The 20,417-nt window shown below is 25.4% G+C and overlaps 5 non-coding genes across 5 annotated transcripts; 2 read left to right on the forward strand and 3 right to left on the reverse strand.

The window, feature by feature from the left end:
• The first annotated feature begins 3,509 nt into the window (after positions 1 to 3,509).
• Trnav-uac (transfer RNA valine (anticodon UAC)) lies at positions 3,510 to 3,582 on the forward strand. The gene has a single exon. It is a non-coding gene; the product is annotated as a tRNA-Val (tRNA).
• Positions 3,583 to 4,037: 455 nt separating this feature from the next.
• Trnav-aac (transfer RNA valine (anticodon AAC)) lies at positions 4,038 to 4,110 on the reverse strand. The gene has a single exon. It is a non-coding gene; the product is annotated as a tRNA-Val (tRNA).
• A 3,769-nt stretch (positions 4,111 to 7,879) lies between these two features.
• Positions 7,880 to 7,952, forward strand: Trnav-aac (transfer RNA valine (anticodon AAC)). Its single transcript has one exon. It is a non-coding gene; the product is annotated as a tRNA-Val (tRNA).
• Positions 7,953 to 8,407: 455 nt separating this feature from the next.
• On the reverse strand, positions 8,408 to 8,480 carry Trnav-uac (transfer RNA valine (anticodon UAC)). The gene has a single exon. It is a non-coding gene; the product is annotated as a tRNA-Val (tRNA).
• A 6,578-nt stretch (positions 8,481 to 15,058) lies between these two features.
• On the reverse strand, positions 15,059 to 15,130 carry Trnat-ugu (transfer RNA threonine (anticodon UGU)). Its single transcript has one exon. It is a non-coding gene; the product is annotated as a tRNA-Thr (tRNA).
• Between the last annotated feature and the right edge of the window lie 5,287 nt (positions 15,131 to 20,417).

Genomic DNA, 20,417 nt, shown 5'->3' on the forward strand with positions numbered 1-20,417 from the left:
TTATTTTTTAGTAAATAGAGGTTCAAAAATTTTAAACACATTGCATTACTAAATATAAACGTTCAATTTTTTTATAAAGATTTGTATTTCCGAAGTTCCTCGTTCTATGGGACAAGTTTTATATAAAAGAATTCTAAATTTACTTGTTTATTTCATAATATAAGTTGGTTTATATAAAAACTGTGTATCTCTATCTGATTTCCACTTACAAATGTAACAATACTCCAAAAGAATGTTTACATACAGAATTATGTTCTGTGCTATCCTAAAGACACTATTGATTATTTGTGAACTGATATAAAAATACTAAACCTCAGTCTTTGTAGAATTGCTTTTAAATAAAAATTATTTTTATGTTAGTAGGGATAGTTATTAAAAATAAATTCTTCAAAATTTAGTTTTATTTTTTTTAGTCCTTTTGACTAGTGGCACTTATATTGAGGATATTTTAACGTTAGTGATACAATTTTTATTTACTGAACCAAAAAAAATCTTTCTTGAAATTGTTGATATTTAAAATTTTTTTGTTTTTTGTGACTTATTAAGTATGCTTCGTTTTAAAAACTTTTAAGTTTAAAATTACCTGATGTTTAAGAGCACAAATAAAGTCCCTAAATGATTTATGGTGACTTTTATTTTTGATTCTAACATTTGATATTGTTGTTTACTCTAAAGCCAATAAGCACAAATTTTTCTATGTTATATATTTGCATCTATTTTCATAATAAATCAATACTAAATTGGAATAAACTCAAGTTTGTTCAGTATAGAAAATGCAATATTTTTTTAAAAATTGTTAGCTTTAGTTTCTAATCACTGTAAATAATCCAAACTTTTTTCAAATAATAGCCACTTAAACAATAATTTTTAAAAGCTTTATCAAAAGTTTTAAAGCATACTTAATGTATGAGTCAAATGTACGAAGTGTTTTTAAGCTAAAGAAGAAATTATAAGCTCTAAATTTGGTTTTAAAATTTTTAAGTGAATTTGGCAAGTGTTTTACAGTTGTGCTAAGAAACATAATTTTATTTATGAAAAGCAAAAAGTTTTTTTTAAGTATTAACAAATAGAATAAATGTGATACTTTTGCTCTAAAAACCCTTATTTTTTAACGTTCAATAGGTCTGACAATAATAATTTTATTTTTCAAGTACAACTCAATGTTCTGCAGCACATAACTGATACCTACCAGAACTTCTACAAATACCATTGTTTTTGGTTATTTTTTAAAGTTTGCTTTATTCCCAATTTAGATAAGTTATAGAAACTATGTTTATAATCCTCGAACTACCGAACGTAGTCTAATAAGAAAATCTGTATAAAAGTAATGTTTTTTGTTTGCCTGACAAAGAGTTATAAATATATAACAAACATAAGAAGAAAACGTATATATATACAAACTGAAATTATTAAATATCTTAAGTATATTAGCTTAGTTCTTCAAGTATCTTTAAACTTATTTTGATTTTATTTCAAAGTTAGTCTAACGTATCAATAGCTTTTGTAAAGTAGTACTTCCAAAGAACAAAAATACGAGTAGACAGCACAAATCTTATTTTTTTAAATCCATAAAATAAGATTGAAATCTTGTAATAGTAGTTATTTTACCAGTAAATAATAAATCTCAAGTTTTAGATTAAAATCCCCAAGGTTTTTATTTCGTACTTGTTAATACTACCGTAGAGTATCTAATTTCTATGAATAAGCAAATATTTTTATCCTATGCCTGTTGAGATTCAAGTGCAAAAGACTTTTAATTATCTGATAAACATGATGTATAAATTACAGAAACAAATAAGGGTTCTTTAAAAGTCTTGTATAATATTTAATATTGTAAAAAAATCATATCGTGTTTTCTAAGTTGTTTAACAGGTTAAACTAGTGCAAATTAATTAACATTTTATTACTTAGCTACCGTATTCTCCCAAAAACCTAGTTTGTTTGCTGAATTATTTTTTACAGCTGTACATTGCATCAAAAACATAATAGGTTGAGTCAACTGTGTGTTAATTTTCTAACCCACAAGTCAAAACTATATACGATGGAAATTAAAAATAGGTGCTAAAATATTTAGTTAGCTACTAGTAATCAAAAGGTTAATAATGCATTAAAGTTATCACTTTTTTCAAGTATAGTTTCTTAGTTTAAAAACAATTAGTCAGGGCCGTCACGTTAGACATCCTAAGGTTTAATGAACTTTCGAACGTTGGAACTCATTATATTTACCGTTATTTTTCAACAACTAATTTTAATATTTTTTTCAACATTTTACTTTGAGATGATTTAAAAAAATAAATTTACACTCTAGTAAAAACAATCTAAACAATAACTGCAGAATTGTAGTAATTTTTTAGGTTAACCATAATTCAATCTGAGTTAAAGTTTCAAAGTAGATGTTTGTGCTAACTTTTATAATTGTTTTTTTATAAACCGATTATATTTTTTTAGTCATCTTTATTTTTTTTTTGTTTGCATTAAGAAAATAATTTAATGAAAATTTTTAGTTTGTTTTATAAAAACCTTTCGCTTTAAAACTTTAGTTGGTATAAATAATTGTATCCTAATTCTATTCAAGTTTAATTTATTACTTTTCAATGAATTTGGAATAGTGAAGTATAAATATACAATGTAAACATTATGAACTAAACACTCAGAAAACATAACTAACAAACATTCTGTTTGTGGCCTGACTAAAGTTGTTAATGTAATAAATACAACAAATATTTACTAAATAAATCTGAAGAGTAAGTACATTTTTAAATAAATTATTTTTAGCTTTAAGGAAAAAGAAAAGATTGATAAGCATATATATTCAGAAAAATATTAGTTGTTGTTAAATTTTTTTATTGTATATTAAGAAATTGCACTACAAGGACTTACTATGAGCAATTCTCAACCAAAACTTTTAATTTGTTATAAGATTTGTTTATAAGTTTCTGTAACTTATTATAATTTTAGTGTTTTGTTAATCATTACTTCTTAAAAGAGAGCTTGGTACATAAAATAATCATTTTTAAACAAGTGTTTAGCAGTGATTGTTTCATCTAAGATATAATTTTTAGTTATATACTATAAGTATTTATTACAATTATTTAGTATGAACTTTGAGTCATCAAAATTGTTTCTTAAAAAAAAACTAACAAGCTATTTTACTTTTAAAACTGTTTAGAAAAAAGTTTAGTACAAATGTAATAATGATAGACAGATTGTTTTAGTTTCAAACAAGTTTTAAAGTATTAGCTTTTGATATACTATAAATTTTTACCTTAAAACCTAACAGTTCGAACATGTTTAGAAAATAATTGTATGAAACTATTATTTTTAAGCTTGGTTTTCGGAAAAAATCACGAGAATAGCAAAATCACTAATAGTAAAAAGAGTTTCAAATTAAAGCAAACCAAGGTTTTTCAAACAACAAAATAGCTTAATTTGCATAGAGTTGAATGAAAGTTTAGTGCAGTGTTGAAATTTATAACTTTATAAACGCAATTTCAGCCTTTCTATCGTCAGGTTCCATAGTGTAGCGGTTATCACGTCTGCTTTACACGCAGAAGGTCGCGGGTTCGAGCCCCGCTGGAACCTTTTTAACAACTAAGGTTTTATTCGAATTAACATAGTTTTAAGTAGAGCTTGCACAGTTATATGCAGTCTTTAGTCCTATATATTTTATCAACAATATAACCTCAACTGTATTTAACATATGTTGTGCAAGTAGTTTTTTGTATGTTATTAAGTTCAATTAAACTTCTAACAACTTGATGTGTTTTAAATGCAAACTTAAATAGACATTAGTTTCATTACATTGTTTTACAAGTTTTAAGAATATCTGTAATGCTAACTCACTTATTTGTTTAAATAGCTCTTTTACCAAAATATCAGTTTTTTTAAGCTTCCTTAACAATTTTACTATTTATTTTTGAGATTTCTTTAACTCCATACATAATTACATTTTTGTTAAATGCATGTTTCTTAAAATTAGTAAATATATAACACAACAATCAAGCTACACTTCTATTTAAAAATTTGGGGAAATAAAATGTTTCCGCCCGGGCTCGAACCGGGGACCTTTCGCGTGTTAGGCGAACGTGATAACCGCTACACTACGGAAACTTGTGAATAGAAAAGCCATTTAGCATTTATAAACCTCAACTCTTAACGCACAGCATACAAATGATTAAAACTTAGGTTTTCTAGGCTTATTTAAATATTAATAGTTGAACTTAAATGTAGACAATCACAAACAAAATAACTAAAAACCCGGAATAAACTTAATTTATAGTATACTAAAAATCTAAATTGTTTTAGCAAAACAAGTATTTTATTTTTAACAGGTTTTAAGTACACATGTTTGATATGGCAAAACTTTTAAAGATTTTACCTTCATTAATTTCATAATATACAAACATAGATTAATTAAATGATTTGCATCGAAGAAAAGCTTTAATTCTAACTTCACATTTGCGTATTATCAATGTTCACTTATACTAAACCAATTATTTTTTATGTAAATAAACAACTTAATAAATTATATTTTGCTACTTTTTATATTATAAAAATATTTATCAGAAAATTATGTTGAAACTAACAGTTTATATACTTTTTTTTAATCTCAATAGCTAACAAACTAAGTATGCGATACTTAAAACTAAAATAACTATTTTATTATAGTTATAAATTAAAGAAAATTTATCTAAACTGTATATATATATATTATATGTGTTTAAATCCTTTCGGTCATTGTACTACACACCAGGGTCGTCAAGTTGGGTGGAACGCTGGAGCTGTAGCTCCTATTAAAAAAAAGAAAAATTATACTATTTTTTTTAATTTTAGAGTTTAAAATTTTAAATACGCTGATTTAAATGGGCCTTTGCTTCAACTGTACAACCCCAAACTACGCCAAAGAAACTTTATTTTAAAGTTGAGAAATTGAGCTTTAATTTTTTAATTTATTTTTTATTACCTTAAAAAATAAGAAAGTTATGTAATCATGAAGTTGTACATAAAATACAGCCAAATATGTACATGAAGGTCGTTAATTTCCCTGCTAAATTAGTTTTTTTCAATTTTTTATATTTAATGTTCAAAATGTTAAATGGAGATGCAAGCTCAATATGTGTCAGCTGCATCTTAAATGCTTACAAGATTTTAATCCAATAAATGTTGAAACATTGAATTCTGGAGCTGCATGAACTTGCAGCTTAATGTGAATTAAATCATGATCGTTGTAAAATTTACTACAACGCGAGAAAGCTAAGACAAGTTGAACTCTAGTAGGGAATACTCAAGCAGAGACAATTCGAACAGGGGCAACTCGAGTAGAGAAAAATTTTGCAGAGGCAACTCTAGCAGAGAAAATTTGTGCAGGAGCAACTCGAGCAGGAACAAATTGAGCAGGAAAAACTCTAGCAGGGGCTACTCAAGCAAGAGCATCTCGAGCAGGGGCTACTCGAGCAGGATCAACTTGAGCAGGAAAAACTTGAGCAGGAGCAACTCGAGCAGGAACAACTCGAGAAGAAATAAACTCTTCCAAGAGCAACTCGAACAGGAGCAATTCTAGCATGAAAAACTCGAGCAGGAAAAACTTGAGCAGGGGCAACCTCTTTTTTTTAAGTTACTCGTTGTTTTTTGTGTTTTAATACTAGTTAGATAAGTCATAAAATTAAGTTAGTAAATTCATAATTGTGCAAATACAGCAACTTACATGGAAATAAACAAAAATAAAAGTAGCTATAGTTGTTAAGAAACGGTGATGATATACAAAAGTATGTGATATGTTTTTTTTTAATACCTAATTTTGTTAAATTTATTTATGATTTAATTAAACAAATATGTTCAACTTTTTTTTCTAAAAAATTTTCTATTTTATCATAATAACTTTATGATTTTAATCTAAGTGTTTAAAACTAGGGTTTTTTAATTTGACAATGTTAATATGCAGCACCCCCTAACAAAAAGACCACGCGACGCCACTGCTACACACCAACCATTTATTTTATATATTTTGTGTTATATAACAAAAAGAATAGAAGTGTATTTTTTAACATAAAGAATTTGTAGCCTTACAAAAATTAAAAATTAAAGTTTAATAAAAACACACACTAAGAGAGAAACAAAACAAAATATGATTTTTGACTCAAAATAACTTTCATAAAAAATCAAATGTAAATGGAATCAAAGTTCTAAAAAATTTTGCTTTGAAAAACAATAATTTCTTTATAGGAAGAAAATTAAAACAAAGCTAACTAAGATATTTTTAATTTTTATACAGTAACTTAGTTAAGTTATTTAACTATGTATTTAAGTTTTTTATAGCAATGATATCAAAAACTCTGAAAGTTTACTTATGTAAAAGAAATGTTAATTTATTAATGAAATGTTAGTAGTAGTTTCAATTAATTTAAATATAATAGTACTTGCTACAGTTTAGCTAGACTCGATCAATGTTATCAGAGCCGAAAAAAAAAACTTAGCAGGGACTATTCCTAGGTGTAGAAACTATCAGTATAATTCTGAAACACATAAAATTGTAACCTATTCATATTAAACCATTTAATTATTTTTTAAGTAAAAAGTATCTCCAAAAATACAATTTTCTTGTTTTCTTTTATTTTTCAAAAATTCTGGAATAAAAAAAAATTAAAAAAAAACAATAAATCTTTTTATTGTTTACGGCCTACAAAAAACTAAAACTAAAACTGTACTAACAAAGTTATAATCATATGTTGTGTGCTGAAGCCAGTTGTGTATCTGTTTATAATGTTAAAAGTTTACTTTACTATAAGTAATCTAATCTAAGAACCTATAAATTTTACTTTAATAAGTCTTGAATAAAATATTAAAATATATGCTTTGAGTAGTTTAAAGTGTTTAAAATATTTAAATAGTTTAAAATAAACAGCCAAAAGTTTTAAAACTTAAAAATTAAAAAGAGTTTAGTAACTTGTTTATTTAGAACAAAAGTAATTGCTTTCAGATAAATAACTTAAGCTACTATTTTTGTTCATTTGTAACTGTAAAAAACTGTGATTAAAGTAGTGCAGTTCTCAAATACTGATTTTTTTTTATAAGTAATGTAGTCATTTAGTTTTTTAAACTATTAAAGGCTAATAACGTTCAAGACAACTTCAATACTATTTAGGTTTTATTAATGAACCATGGTTGGCATAGCAACATTTATGTTTAAATTGAAAAACTTAGTTATATGTCTTTTATAACTATTTTTAATAAGGTAGTAAAAATAATATACTATAATTTTTTATGTTGTTTATACATATAATATATATATATACAGTTTAGATAAATTTTCTTTAATTTATAACTATAATAAAATAGTTATTTTAGTTTTAAGTATCGCATACTTAGTTTGTTAGCTATTGAGATTAAAAAAAAGTATATAAACTGTTAGTTTCAACATAATTTAATGATAAATATTTTTATAATATAAAAAGTAGCAAAATATAATTTATTAAGTTGTTTATTTACATAAAAAATAATTGGTTTAGTATAAGTGAACATTGATAATACGCAAATGTGAAGTTAGAATTAAAGCTTTTCTTCGATGCAAATCATTTAATTAATCTATGTTTGTATATTATGAAATTAATGAAGGTAAAATCTTTAAAAGTTTTGCCATATCAAACATGTGTACTTAAAACCTGTTAAAAATAAAATACTTGTTTTGCTAAAACAATTTAGATTTTTAGTATACTATAAATTAAGTTTATTCCGGGTTTTTAGTTATTTTGTTTGTGATTGTCTACATTTAAGTTCAACTATTAATATTTAAATAAGCCTAGAAAACCTAAGTTTTAATCATTTGTATGCTGTGCGTTAAGAGTTGAGGTTTATAAATGCTAAATGGCTTTTCTATTCACAAGTTTCCGTAGTGTAGCGGTTATCACGTTCGCCTAACACGCGAAAGGTCCCCGGTTCGAGCCCGGGCGGAAACATTTTATTTCCCCAAATTTTTAAATAGAAGTGTAGCTTGATTGTTGTGTTATATATTTACTAATTTTAAGAAACATGCATTTAACAAAAATGTAATTATGTATGGAGTTAAAGCAATCTCAAAAATAAATAGTAAAATTGTTAAGGAAGCTTAAAAAAACTGATATTTTGGTAAAAGAGCTATTTAAACAAATAAGTGAGTTAGCATTACAGATATTCTTAAAACTTGTAAAACAATGTAATGAAACTAATGTCTATTTAAGTTTGCATTTAAAACACATCAAGTTGTTAGAAGTTTAATTGAACTTAATAACATACAAAAAACTACTTGCACAACATATGTTAAATACAGTTGAGGTTATATTGTTGATAAAATATATAGGACTAAAGACTGCATATAACTGTGCAAGCTCTACTTAAAACTATGTTAATTCGAATAAAACCTTAGTTGTTAAAAAGGTTCCAGCGGGGCTCGAACCCGCGACCTTCTGCGTGTAAAGCAGACGTGATAACCGCTACACTATGGAACCTGACGATAGAAAGGCTGAAATTGCGTTTATAAAGTTATAAATTTCAACACTGCACTAAACTTTCATTCAACTCTATGCAAATTAAGCTATTTTGTTGTTTGAAAAACCTTGGTTTGCTTTAATTTGAAACTCTTTTTACTATTAGTGATTTTGCTATTCTCGTGATTTTTTCCGAAAACCAAGCTTAAAAATAATAGTTTCATACAATTATTTTCTAAACATGTTCGAACTGTTAGGTTTTAAGGTAAAAATTTATAGTATATCAAAAGCTAATACTTTAAAACTTGTTTGAAACTAAAACAATCTGTCTATCATTATTACATTTGTACTAAACTTTTTTCTAAACAGTTTTAAAAGTAAAATAGCTTGTTAGTTTTTTTTTAAGAAACAATTTTGATGACTCAAAGTTCATACTAAATAATTGTAATAAATACTTATAGTATATAACTAAAAATTATATCTTAGATGAAACAATCACTGCTAAACACTTGTTTAAAAATGATTATTTTATGTACCAAGCTCTCTTTTAAGAAGTAATGATTAACAAAACACTAAAATTATAATAAGTTACAGAAACTTATAAACAAATCTTATAACAAATTAAAAGTTTTGGTTGAGAATTGCTCATAGTAAGTCCTTGTAGTGCAACTTCTTATAATACAATAAAAAAATTTAACAACAACTAATTTTTTTCTGAATATATATGTTATCAATCTTTTCTTTTTACCTAAAAAGCTAAACATAATTTATTTAAATTTCTACTTACTCTTCAGATTTATTTGATAAATATTTAAAGCTCATGTTGTTCTTATTATTTTAGTCACACTACAAACAGAAAAATATGTTTTTGAGTGTTTAATTTATAAAGTTTACATTTTATACTTTTCACTATTGCAACTTCATTAAAAAGTAATAAATAGTTTAACTTCAACAGAATTAGGACACAGTTATTTATACCAACTAAAGCTTTGAAGCGAGAGGTTATTATGAAAATAAACTGAAAATCTTTTATTCAGCTCTATGAAAATTATGCTGTCTTGCTGTTTGATAAACCGTAGTAACACCTGCTTTAATTTGAAATTATTTTCTCCAGAAGTTTTCTTTCTATTATCATGAGTTTTTTCAAACACCAAGCTTTAAAACAATTGTTCTTTAAATGTCAACAATATGTTTAAACTGCTAGGTTTAAAGGTAAAAACATTTTGTTAGTCAAAAGCTAATAACTTTAAACTTGTTTGAAAATAAGCGACGATTATAACTATCATTGTTATCTTTACAAACTGTTGTTATACTTTTTGAAGTACTTAAATCTTATTGGATTTTGAATATTTAAATAACTTATAAAATATACTCTTACTTCTATTAAAGTCTTTATTAAATACTAATTTTAACTAAGTTTACTTTTAGTTATTTCTTTTTTTTAAATTAATACTATCCTATCATAATTTTACTACACTTTTGAGAAAATAATTTCATAACGCTTTCATCAACAGGAAGTGTTTCATGCTGTCAGTAAGTAGCAACTTATTAGTATTAAAGTTTTGTTAACTACACAGTAGCTTTTATTTTCAACTTCTAAGATGATTTATTTTGTGTTAGCACCAATAGCTTTTGTCATACTGACTGGACTTGGATTTTTTGTAACGTTAGTTTTTTTGTATAAGTTTATAACTTAAATAGTTATAGTTAGATTTCATTTTAAGTTAAGATTGCCAAAACAAAGATTAGGTGATACGTTTAAATTAAATTAAAAGTTACATTTGCTGTTATGCTTACAAAAAAGTTATAATTTTTTTTTGACTTTTTTAAATATTTTAATAGCTAAAACTATCAATAAGTATAAAATTGCTGTTAAGACTTTTTTTGTTTAAAAATAACTTCATTTTAAAAATGATTGCTGGCTTAAGTTTAGAAACATAAAACATTTAGAATAAATTACTCTGGGTTTACGAAACTTTATTTGTGCTTATAAGTCTTATTTAAATGTTTTATAATATGTTAATTTCTTCAAATATTTAACAAACATTCAGCTAATAAAAAACCTTTTTTGTTGTAACAAAACTAAAAATTGGTATGTACATAATGTAGGAACTTTTTTTAGCTCAAAAAATTTGAAATAAGTTTTATAAATTAAATGTTTAAAATGATCTTTTTAAGAAAAAGTAGCTTGCAAAACTCATGAAGCAGTACCAAGTGGATTGATAAGACTAAAATTAAAATAAAAATCTATAAAGTAGTTTTTTTAGTAAGTGTATACCGTTTAAATTTTATTCAACTAAACATTATCTTACAAGTTGTTAAACATCGTGTGATTATTAATCACTCTCATAAAAACGCATAGCTACTGAAATGAAAATATTTTAAGTCCCTGATCAACATTTACAAAATTTATAAATATTTTACAAACTGTTGCTTAGACTTGTTGAAAATTTCCTTGTAGACACTGTTAAGCTACTATTATATTTTTGTTTTGAATTCGTACCAAGTTAGTAACTCAAACCAAGTTAACTTTCATTAAATCTGCAATTTTAATTTGAAACTTTTATTTTATACTAATTTTGGTTTCTAGCATACATTTTTTGACACTTTCAGAAAACTAGCAAAACCATCAAAGTATACACTTCTATCAAACAAACATTTTTTACAACAGCTACAGTTGGAGCTACTACAACAACCACATAGTGAAACCACCGTTGTGGCCATATGTAAGCGACACTGGGGATTTCCGACCTGAAAGCTGCTTCTTCACGTTTCTACTAATTCTAGCTGCTGCATTCGGCTCCGCTACTTTTTATTTGTATTATAAGTAAGTTGTACTTTGTAAATTTTATGCATAAGTTTAAGTAGCTAAAAGGTTTGAAAATACATTTAATTGTTATTTTTTTAGTTTTTACAAAACATAGTTTTGGGTTAACAGTAGCTTTGATTATATAGAAGCTTATGCTTTTTAAACAAAAAAAGTCTAAACGTTTTGGATAAATATAAAAAGATTTTTGTATTATTTTCTTGTTCATTAAAACAAGTTTGTGCAATAGTAATGTTTTTTTTTTTAGATACACCGAACATGTTTATGGCGAAGTGAATTTAAACAAGTATTCACTCAGAGTTGGACTTTTTTCTTGTTTCTGTCTGACAATTGTAGCTTCTTTCCAAGTTAATTTTGCATATAATAAGTTTTTGTAATACGAGGAAGTAAAAAGCCATTGCTAAAATTTACCTTTAAGTTTTAAAGGTTTTCAATTAATCACTAGGGCTTTAACTTGATTGAAATTATTAATTTAAAAAATAAGCACTTTTTTTATTAAACAAGCACTTAACTTATGAAACAACAGTTTGTTTTTCTTATTCAAAGTTCTTCAAATGTTCTTTAATAAATATTTATTACAACGAAGTTTTTTAAATTAATTTCATTCCAAACATAATTTTACAATTTTGATTATTTATAAAACTTTTAAAGTCAGGAATTAAAATGTTACATTTTTACACACATGTTAAGTTAAAAAGTGCCTTTGTACAGTTCTAATATTGAATAAAATTAAAGTAAATTTTAAACAACTTCTTTACAACCTTTTTCATACTGCCTAAAAATATTTGTAGATTTTTACACTTGTTTAGATAAGCACAGTAGAACTTTTATTTATCATTGAATCAACAACTTAAAACTTTTCACATTTTTTAAATGTTTTTAATTCTTAGTTTGTAAAACATTTTTTTTTTGTTTTAATTCTCTATTTTCTGCAGTCAGATACGTGCATTTAATTTCAACACTGTTGAGTGTTTTTATTTTTAGTTTAATTATAATAATTCGTTTAATTTTTTTTTATGAAGAATACTTTTTGTCGAAAGCCTTTTTTTTTAATATAAAATCTTTTTTTTTCAGTTTTCGACAGTACGATTCGTGCACTCAATTGCAGCTAGCTTGGGTTTTACAGGTATTAATTATTTACTTAGTTAGTTATTGTTCAATAAAAATAAATTTTACATAGTTTTTATACTTGTTTGTATGGTGCCACAGGTATTAATTTATTATTAGATTAGTACTTGATCAATGGAAAAAATTGTTTTTTTTCTAAATGTTTTCCAAAATTACTTAATCAAAGCACTAAGGAGCTATTTTAGCGGAATTTAGTTTAATGTAAAACTTTTGAGAAAGTATTTGTTTTCCTTCTATTAGAATTAGACTACGTTTTCTATCAATTAAACCTACGTTTTTACAGGTATTAACTAATTACTTAATTAGTAGTTTTTCAAGTAAATATTAAATTTAAAGTTTCTTATTATAAGGAATACTAACCCATCTTCCATTAGAATTATATATCTTTATACATTTTCTTACAACTAAACCTATATATGTTTTTATGAACAAATTTTTGAAAGAAATATATTAGTTCTCCTTTTATGACGTAGAGATTTTTTTTGTTTCACCTAGTTTTACAGGAATGGTCACCTACTTCTGGCTGGTAACCTACATGACCTACAAGCACAGAAACAAACTGAACAACAAACTGAAAATACTGTTGTGGATCAGAATTGTGCTTGTTGTTGTCGACACTTTATTCGGATTACTACGTATCCTTTTGTCGCTATATATTCTATAGATTTGTAAAATAATATATTATAAACAGACTTCAGTAAACAAAACAGTAACTTTTGTTATAATGAACTTATAACTTTGTTAAAGTAAAGGCTCAAAAGCAATGAACTATAAAATACTTTAAACATGTAAACAAAACTTTTGTTGTTCAAATAATACAAAAATAAGTATGTACAATTTTCTTGCTTTTTATTTTTAGATCGAAACTAAGAATGTGCGAATCTAATTGTTAATTAATTTAAGTTTTTTCTATTTAAAATATTAAGCTGTTTTTAAAAAATACTAACTGTAAACTCGAGTACAATTATGCCACAGTTATTGTTCTTAACTTGATTTTTCAAAACAGTTGGTATTGCCTTATGTTTCCAAGTTGCTAATAAGGTTAGTTTATTTGTTATAAATATTTACATTATATTTCAAATATTATATGTTAGTAATTTATTAAAGCTAAACATGTTTGAAAGTAAATAGATAATGCGATCTAAACAAAATAAATAATGTAAAAGTAAGATTTTGTAAGAACAAAGTTGTTTATTATTTAAAAAACAAACTTTTACATATTTAAAAAGTAAAAAAGTTATTAATTCAATTTTTTTGTTTGAAAATAACTAAAAAACGATAACTCAAAAAAAAATCATTTACAAAATGATTTTTAAGTCTAAACAGTACGAAACTAAGTTTTCATGAATTATATATATTTTACAAAACAAAACTTACAACATTCTTACAAACTTTCAGGAGAAGTCTGGAAACTACAATTTCAGTTCCATTTCAGAATGGCTCCTTATCTACTTCGCAATATTTCTCACCGGAACCCTAGCGGTGGAAATTTCTCAAATCAAACAAGTAAACGTCAGCGTCAGTTTGAACAAGGGTGAACAAATATTAGAGAACGAGGAAGAACCAACACAGGTACCAAGTGTTAGGTTTAAGAACAAGAGGGTTACAAACGATACTGCAAACAACGAACATGGAGTCAGTTATGACGACAGAACTAATATTCTGGAGGTGCCTTTCGAAGAAAACACTTAATTTTGCAGAAACCTTCAAAATGTGTTTCAATTAAAAGAAATGGTGATTTTGTATTCGTTTAGTTGTTGCAGCTATTATACTACTTTTGATTTGGGACAAAAATTTGATGATAAGTTATAACTTATGCTGATTGTTTTTATTGATTTTAATATAAAATACGTTTATTACTTAATCTTTCTATTTATTAAGTGCTTCTTGATTTCTATAGTTAGCATTATTTACTTTTATTCAAGCTTTTGTTATATTTGCTTCTATTTTTAGATTACAATCGAAATTTGACAATGATTGAAACGTAAAAATTATGTTTTTCAAATTTGTACACTAAGTTTGAAAAGATTGATTAATGAGCTAGATTAGAAAAATATTTCACTTTTACAGCATTAATGTAGTTTTTTTAAAAGTTTTAATAAAGATTAGCAAATGTTTCTTTGTTTATAAACAAGTTATTTTGCTTATTAAATACGAAGGTAAAGCAGTTTCAATAACTAACCTATCTGACAAATAAGCAAAAAAATATTTAAGAAACTTTTTCTCATTTTAATTTAAGTTAAAAATTATATTATAATACGTTATGTATTACGATTTGATATCGTTTTAATAACTATTAAAGACTTTTTTTTAGACAGCTGATATTTACTTTGATAAAAAGTTTTATTTATAGTTTTGGTATATACTTAATTAAAACTGATGACGACAAAAATAATTGAGTTCAAATATAACTAAATTAACAACCATTAAAAAAGTTTTTTAGTAGTTACCAACTATTTTTATTTGAAATTGAAAATTCCGTGCACTGCATCATTACTGTAAAAACTAAAAAACATTTTTGTAAGTATAGTAAAAAGGTTTAATTTTAAACTATGAACGCTTATTTTTATTGACTACTTAGGTAATACAACATTTGATTTAAAGAAATACTTGAAACTTCAAATAACAATCTTTGTTAAAAAAGTGCCGCCAGAGAGGATTGAACTCTCGACCGCTGGTTTACAAGACCAGCGCTCTGCCACTGAGCTATGGCGGCTTCGATTGCTCAGCAGTTTTAGCGTTTATAAACCTCAGTTTTTTCTCGCATTACCATAACAAGTTTATTCAAGTGGGTTTTGTTTTGCCTATTTTCGGCGGTGTATAATTCGTTTGAGATTTTCAGTTTTTTATGAAGTGCACATTATTTATTTGTAAAATTAGTGAGTTTTGACAAAAGTATAAATAACTTTTTTTACTGAAAAATTAATATTTGTTTACATAATATAATAAAAACTATATTAATACAAAGTTTCAAATTAAAGTTATTGTAATACAAAAAGGTTAAGTTCTACTTTTATTAAATCTTAACATTAAAAAAAAGTATTGTTTTGTAATAAAATTTTAGTTAGTTTTTAAAAACGTAAATAAATTAATAAAATGTAATTAGTTTATCTTATGTTCAAAACTAAATTAAAACATACTTTATTTAAATTTATTTTAACAGCTTTAAGCATACATTCAAAAAAGTCGTAATTTAATCGAGAATGAGAGCATTTAAGTTTTATAGTAGTTTATAAACTTCTAAAAATATTTTTTAAGTTTGCAGACTTAGAATTAAAAACAAATATACATAAATAATAAACATAAAAAAAATATATAGACAATAAGCTCTACTCAGTTCAGATTTCGGTATGCTAACCATTAAAAATTATCATTGATAATGGTGGTGTATACGAAAATGAGACTGAGCTTTATTAAAATAAACCAGTATTTTTAAAATCGTACTTTTCCTATAAATTAACTAAAAACTCTTCAAGTGGGCTCTGTAGAAGGTGTTTTAGTTTGAACAATAACCTTATTTTTTATATATATATCCATATAAAATAAGGTTATTATTAACATGTATATAAAGTTTTATTTCAAGATGTAAAACTTGAAGGACTCGAGTTTTGTGCTTATGCACTCATCAATTTCAAAACAAGTTCAAAATAAAGCACAAAACAAAACACACAAAATAAAGTTAAAAAATTTAGCATCCTTGTATTCTGATTCACTTACAATTGGGATATTTTTCGTCGAATGCTTAACTTCAAACTTCTTAAAGTTTGACATCTTGTTAGATAAAATTACAATTTATAAAAGTTTACTGTGCTCAACTATGAATAGGAGCAATGATAGAATATCTTTGATAAATCAAATCACTTTTCCAATATACTATATATATTGTGAAAAGTGATTTGATTTATCAAGTTTATTCTATCATTGCTTCTATTCATAGTTGAGCACAGTAAGCTTTTATTAATTATAATTATACATAAATAAATATATGTATATATATATATATACAATATATAATATATATATAAGATGTAACGTTAAAAGGCGTTAAATCCTGAAGATTCTGATAAGCTAAGCTTATCGGAATGTGTTTTAATATTTTATAGACTCCGTAGATCTGTTTTTAAATTTATTTGAGAGCAGTGAAACGCCGTTACTCTGGATTAAAGTTTTGACACAAAAACATCTGTGGTATATATATATATTATTATTATAATATTTATATAGAATTTGTTATACTTGTTATCGAAAGTTCAGGTTACTTTTAAAAGTTCTATATACATTAAATAAAAATACTTTAACATGGTTTAATATAAATTAAAACAAAAAATAGAGAAAACATCAACCTACAACAAAAATATTTTAAATATATCTAATAAATTTAAGTAGCTAAAGTTAATGTACACAACTTGGTTTTTAATTTATTTTTATGTATAACTATTTAAACTCATTGTGCGTATTATTTATAGAATTAAAAAAATCATTTATTTGAGCTTAAAATAAAAAACTAAACGGATTTCTTAACGTATACAAAAGTATAGAAACAAAAATAACTAAGGCTTTACTTCAAATAAAAGTAAATTTTAAAACACAGTACCAACTTAATTACATTTAAAAATTAAGTAAGCTTAGTGTAGAACAAAAAGCAACAAAAAAAAAAGTAATATAAAATCATTTATGTTAGTTAAAACTATCTTTTAAAAATGAAACTTGAACACCATTAAAGTTTATAAAGCCAACACAAGTAAAAAAAAACCTACAAATGTACAACAAGTATTTATTTTGCGTTACTTTTTTAATAACCGTTTTTTTATAACCAAGGAAACTAGAAAATACCCTTTTTGTCTCCTTGTAAAACACGTTTCCATTCAAACATCCTTGGAAGGCTCAAGTTAACGAAATGTTTGTTTAAATTTTTTTATCATTGCCGCATTGCAACTTTTATGAAACGGAACGAGAAAAAAAAAAAAACAGAAAAAAAAGAAAGTTTCGTGTTTGCCACGTTGAAAAGTTTAATAAGTAAGAAGTGATGTTTAACCTTCAGTTTTAGAAGGCTTAACGGGGTCGACTTGGGTTTTTGTTCAATTTTTATTTATTTAAATTTTGCTTACTAATGATTTATTTTTAGTTTTGTTTAACCTTCAGCTTTAGAAGGCTTTCTGCTTGATTTGAGTTTTTGGTTAGTTTTCATTTATTCAAGTTTTGCTTACCAATTAATTCTTTTTAGTTTTGTTTAGTTTTAAGTTTTAGATGGCTTATGGGGTCCATTTGAGTTTTTGTTCAGTTTTTATTTATTTAACTTTTGCTTATTAATGATTTATTTTTAGTTTTGTTTAGTTTTAAGTTTTAGAAGGCTTATGGGGTCCATTTGAGTTTTTGTTCAGTTTTTATTGGTTGAAGTTTTATTTATTAATTGAAAGTATTTGATAACTTTGTTGTAAGTAAATGTGAGAAAAGCAGACTAACTTGTGTATGAAAACTAGAAAGTTTATAGAAGTATTTATAGTGTTTTGTATTTTACTTATACTAGATTTTATCTGTAATTTTTTTTTATGTGAAAAAGCTACATAAGTTTTTTTTTTACACTTAGAGACACTTTTTTAAGTAAAATTAGTTTAAGACTTATACTAAAGAATATATCTAAAAAAAATTCAATAGAAATGTTTAACTAGGCTACTTGAAAGTTGAATAATAATTAAGTTATACATACTAAAAAAATTAGGTGTTTTTTCTAACAACAACATATAAAATAGACCATTAAGGTAAGTAACATTGTTAGAAAAAATATTTTGACAAAAGTTTGTTACAATAAGCCCTAAATCATTTAATACTTAATCAAAAAAATTGTGTTAAAATCAGCAGAAATGACAAAAATCAGTTCAGTTTATTAAACAATTCCAACTGTAAATGTATCATTAAAATTAGCCCTCCATACAAAAAATATCTTGAAACATACAGTGAAATTTTGAAGTGTACTAAATATAACAAACACTTTTACAATTAACAACAAAACAAATAATTTTTTTCAGGATGCAAACTATAGCTTGTAACGTTTTACTGGTGACACTTTTGCTACTGTCGGCACAAACGACACTTCAAAACGCGACAAATCAACAGGCGACACTTCAACAGGCGACAAATCAACCGCGGGAGGAGAAGTGTCACCTCAAAGTGGACGGCTGCCCCCACTTCGACGCGAGCGACCCGCCAATCGAAACCAACCGCATCCGGGGCTTGAGGGGCGAGGAGGGTCCACCGGGTCACGCTGGTCCCGGGGGTCCTCGCGGCACCGATTGCAAGTGTGACGTCACAGTAGATATGAGGAGGAGGGTGGCGAAGCTGGAGGAGGAGAACAGGATGATATGGGAGGAGATAAGAGCACTGGTTGCTTCCAAAAACGACACTGGGTTGTGACGCAACAAAGCTCTGAGCTGTGACGTCATAAACGTTTTGACGGCATAGAACAGCTTGAAAGCTTCAGTTGACGCACAAGTTTATTGAGACTATGGGTTGATTTTGTTGAGTTTTATTTACTTTAAGAAACAAAAGTTACTTTGAAGCTTTAACTTTTTAAAAATCTAAAATACAATCAATGTTTTGTGTTTCATTAAAAGTTTCATAAATAATTGTTTCCCTAAATTAAATTGTAATGAAATAAATTTTTAAACGCTAAACTTTAGAATAATTTAAAAAAGTTCAAAAGAACTTAAATATTGTTGCAAAGCTTAGTTACAAGTATGTTTTACAGAAATATATATTATTTTATAATACATCTTATTATATTTTTATAGTTTATAAAATAATATATCTTAATATATTATTTTATTAATTACTAAAGTTTAATAATATTGCTTTTGTAGACTTTTCCTAAACTTTTAACAGTGTTTTGATTCAAAGCTGTAATTGTTTAAAACTTTTACTTAATGTTGTTTACGTTAGTTATTTTCAGTTTGACTTTTGAAGTTTTTATAAAACACGTAGTTAAAGTATTCAAAGTTCGGTTTCAAACAAAACACTATTTCAATTAAAATTTTTTTTTAAACTTTTAAACGAACTTTAAGTGTAGAATTTTAATAATTTGACTTAAAGGTTTTAAAAACTTTTTACTGGAACGCTAAGTAATCGATAACAGTTTACTTATACACTTATACAATTGTACACTTTTCCTAAACTTCTAACAGTGCTTTGTTTAAAAGCTCCGTAATTGATTAAAACTTTTACTTAATGTTGTTATTTTCAGTTTGACTTTTGAAGTTTTTATAAAAGACGTAGTTAAAGTATTCAAACAAAACACTATTTCAATTAAAATTTTTTGTTAAACTTTTAAATCAACTTTGAGTGCAAAAATTTTAATAACTTGACTTAACGTGTTAAAAACTTTTTACTGGAACGTTAAGTGATTGATAACAGTTTACTTATAGGGCGTGTATACAATTTACAAAGAATTCTTTGATTGCCAAGTCTTTTCTTGTGCGAAGCTTATGTAAGTAAAAACTTCAGTTTCTACTTACATAAGCAACCTTGATTTTTTTCAAGGTGGACAAAAAGAAAATATTAGCTTTATGTAAAAGCTTAAATAAAGTTTAATAAACTTACTGATTTTTAAAAAACGCAACTGCAATCTTACAACTGCTTTAAATCAGTTTGCGTTAAATTCAAGGAAATAAAATAAAGTTGAAATTTTTACAAAAGAAACCTTTTTTCTTTAAAGCTAAAGACTAGTTTCAAGCGTTTACGTTACTTTTATACATTTTCAAACTGAGCATAAGCAAAATAATGCGGAAATTTTCTGTACGCTACTAAATTGACAATTTTAGTTAAAGATCAGTCTGTGGCATTTGTAAACAAAAAGTATCTTTAATGGAAGTTTAAATTCAAATTTTTTCAATTATATTGTTTACATTTTCATTCAACTTGCTGTAATTTAGACAGCCGATATAAACACCAAATTTTACTATAAAAAAAATCTTAGTATAAACATTCAAATTCAAAAAAAATATTTTACA

Source organism: Thalia democratica, chromosome 1 (assembly GCF_965202585.1).
Source record: "Thalia democratica chromosome 1, ktThaDemo2.hap1.1, whole genome shotgun sequence".
Lineage (NCBI taxonomy): Eukaryota > Metazoa > Chordata > Thaliacea > Salpida > Salpidae > Thalia > Thalia democratica.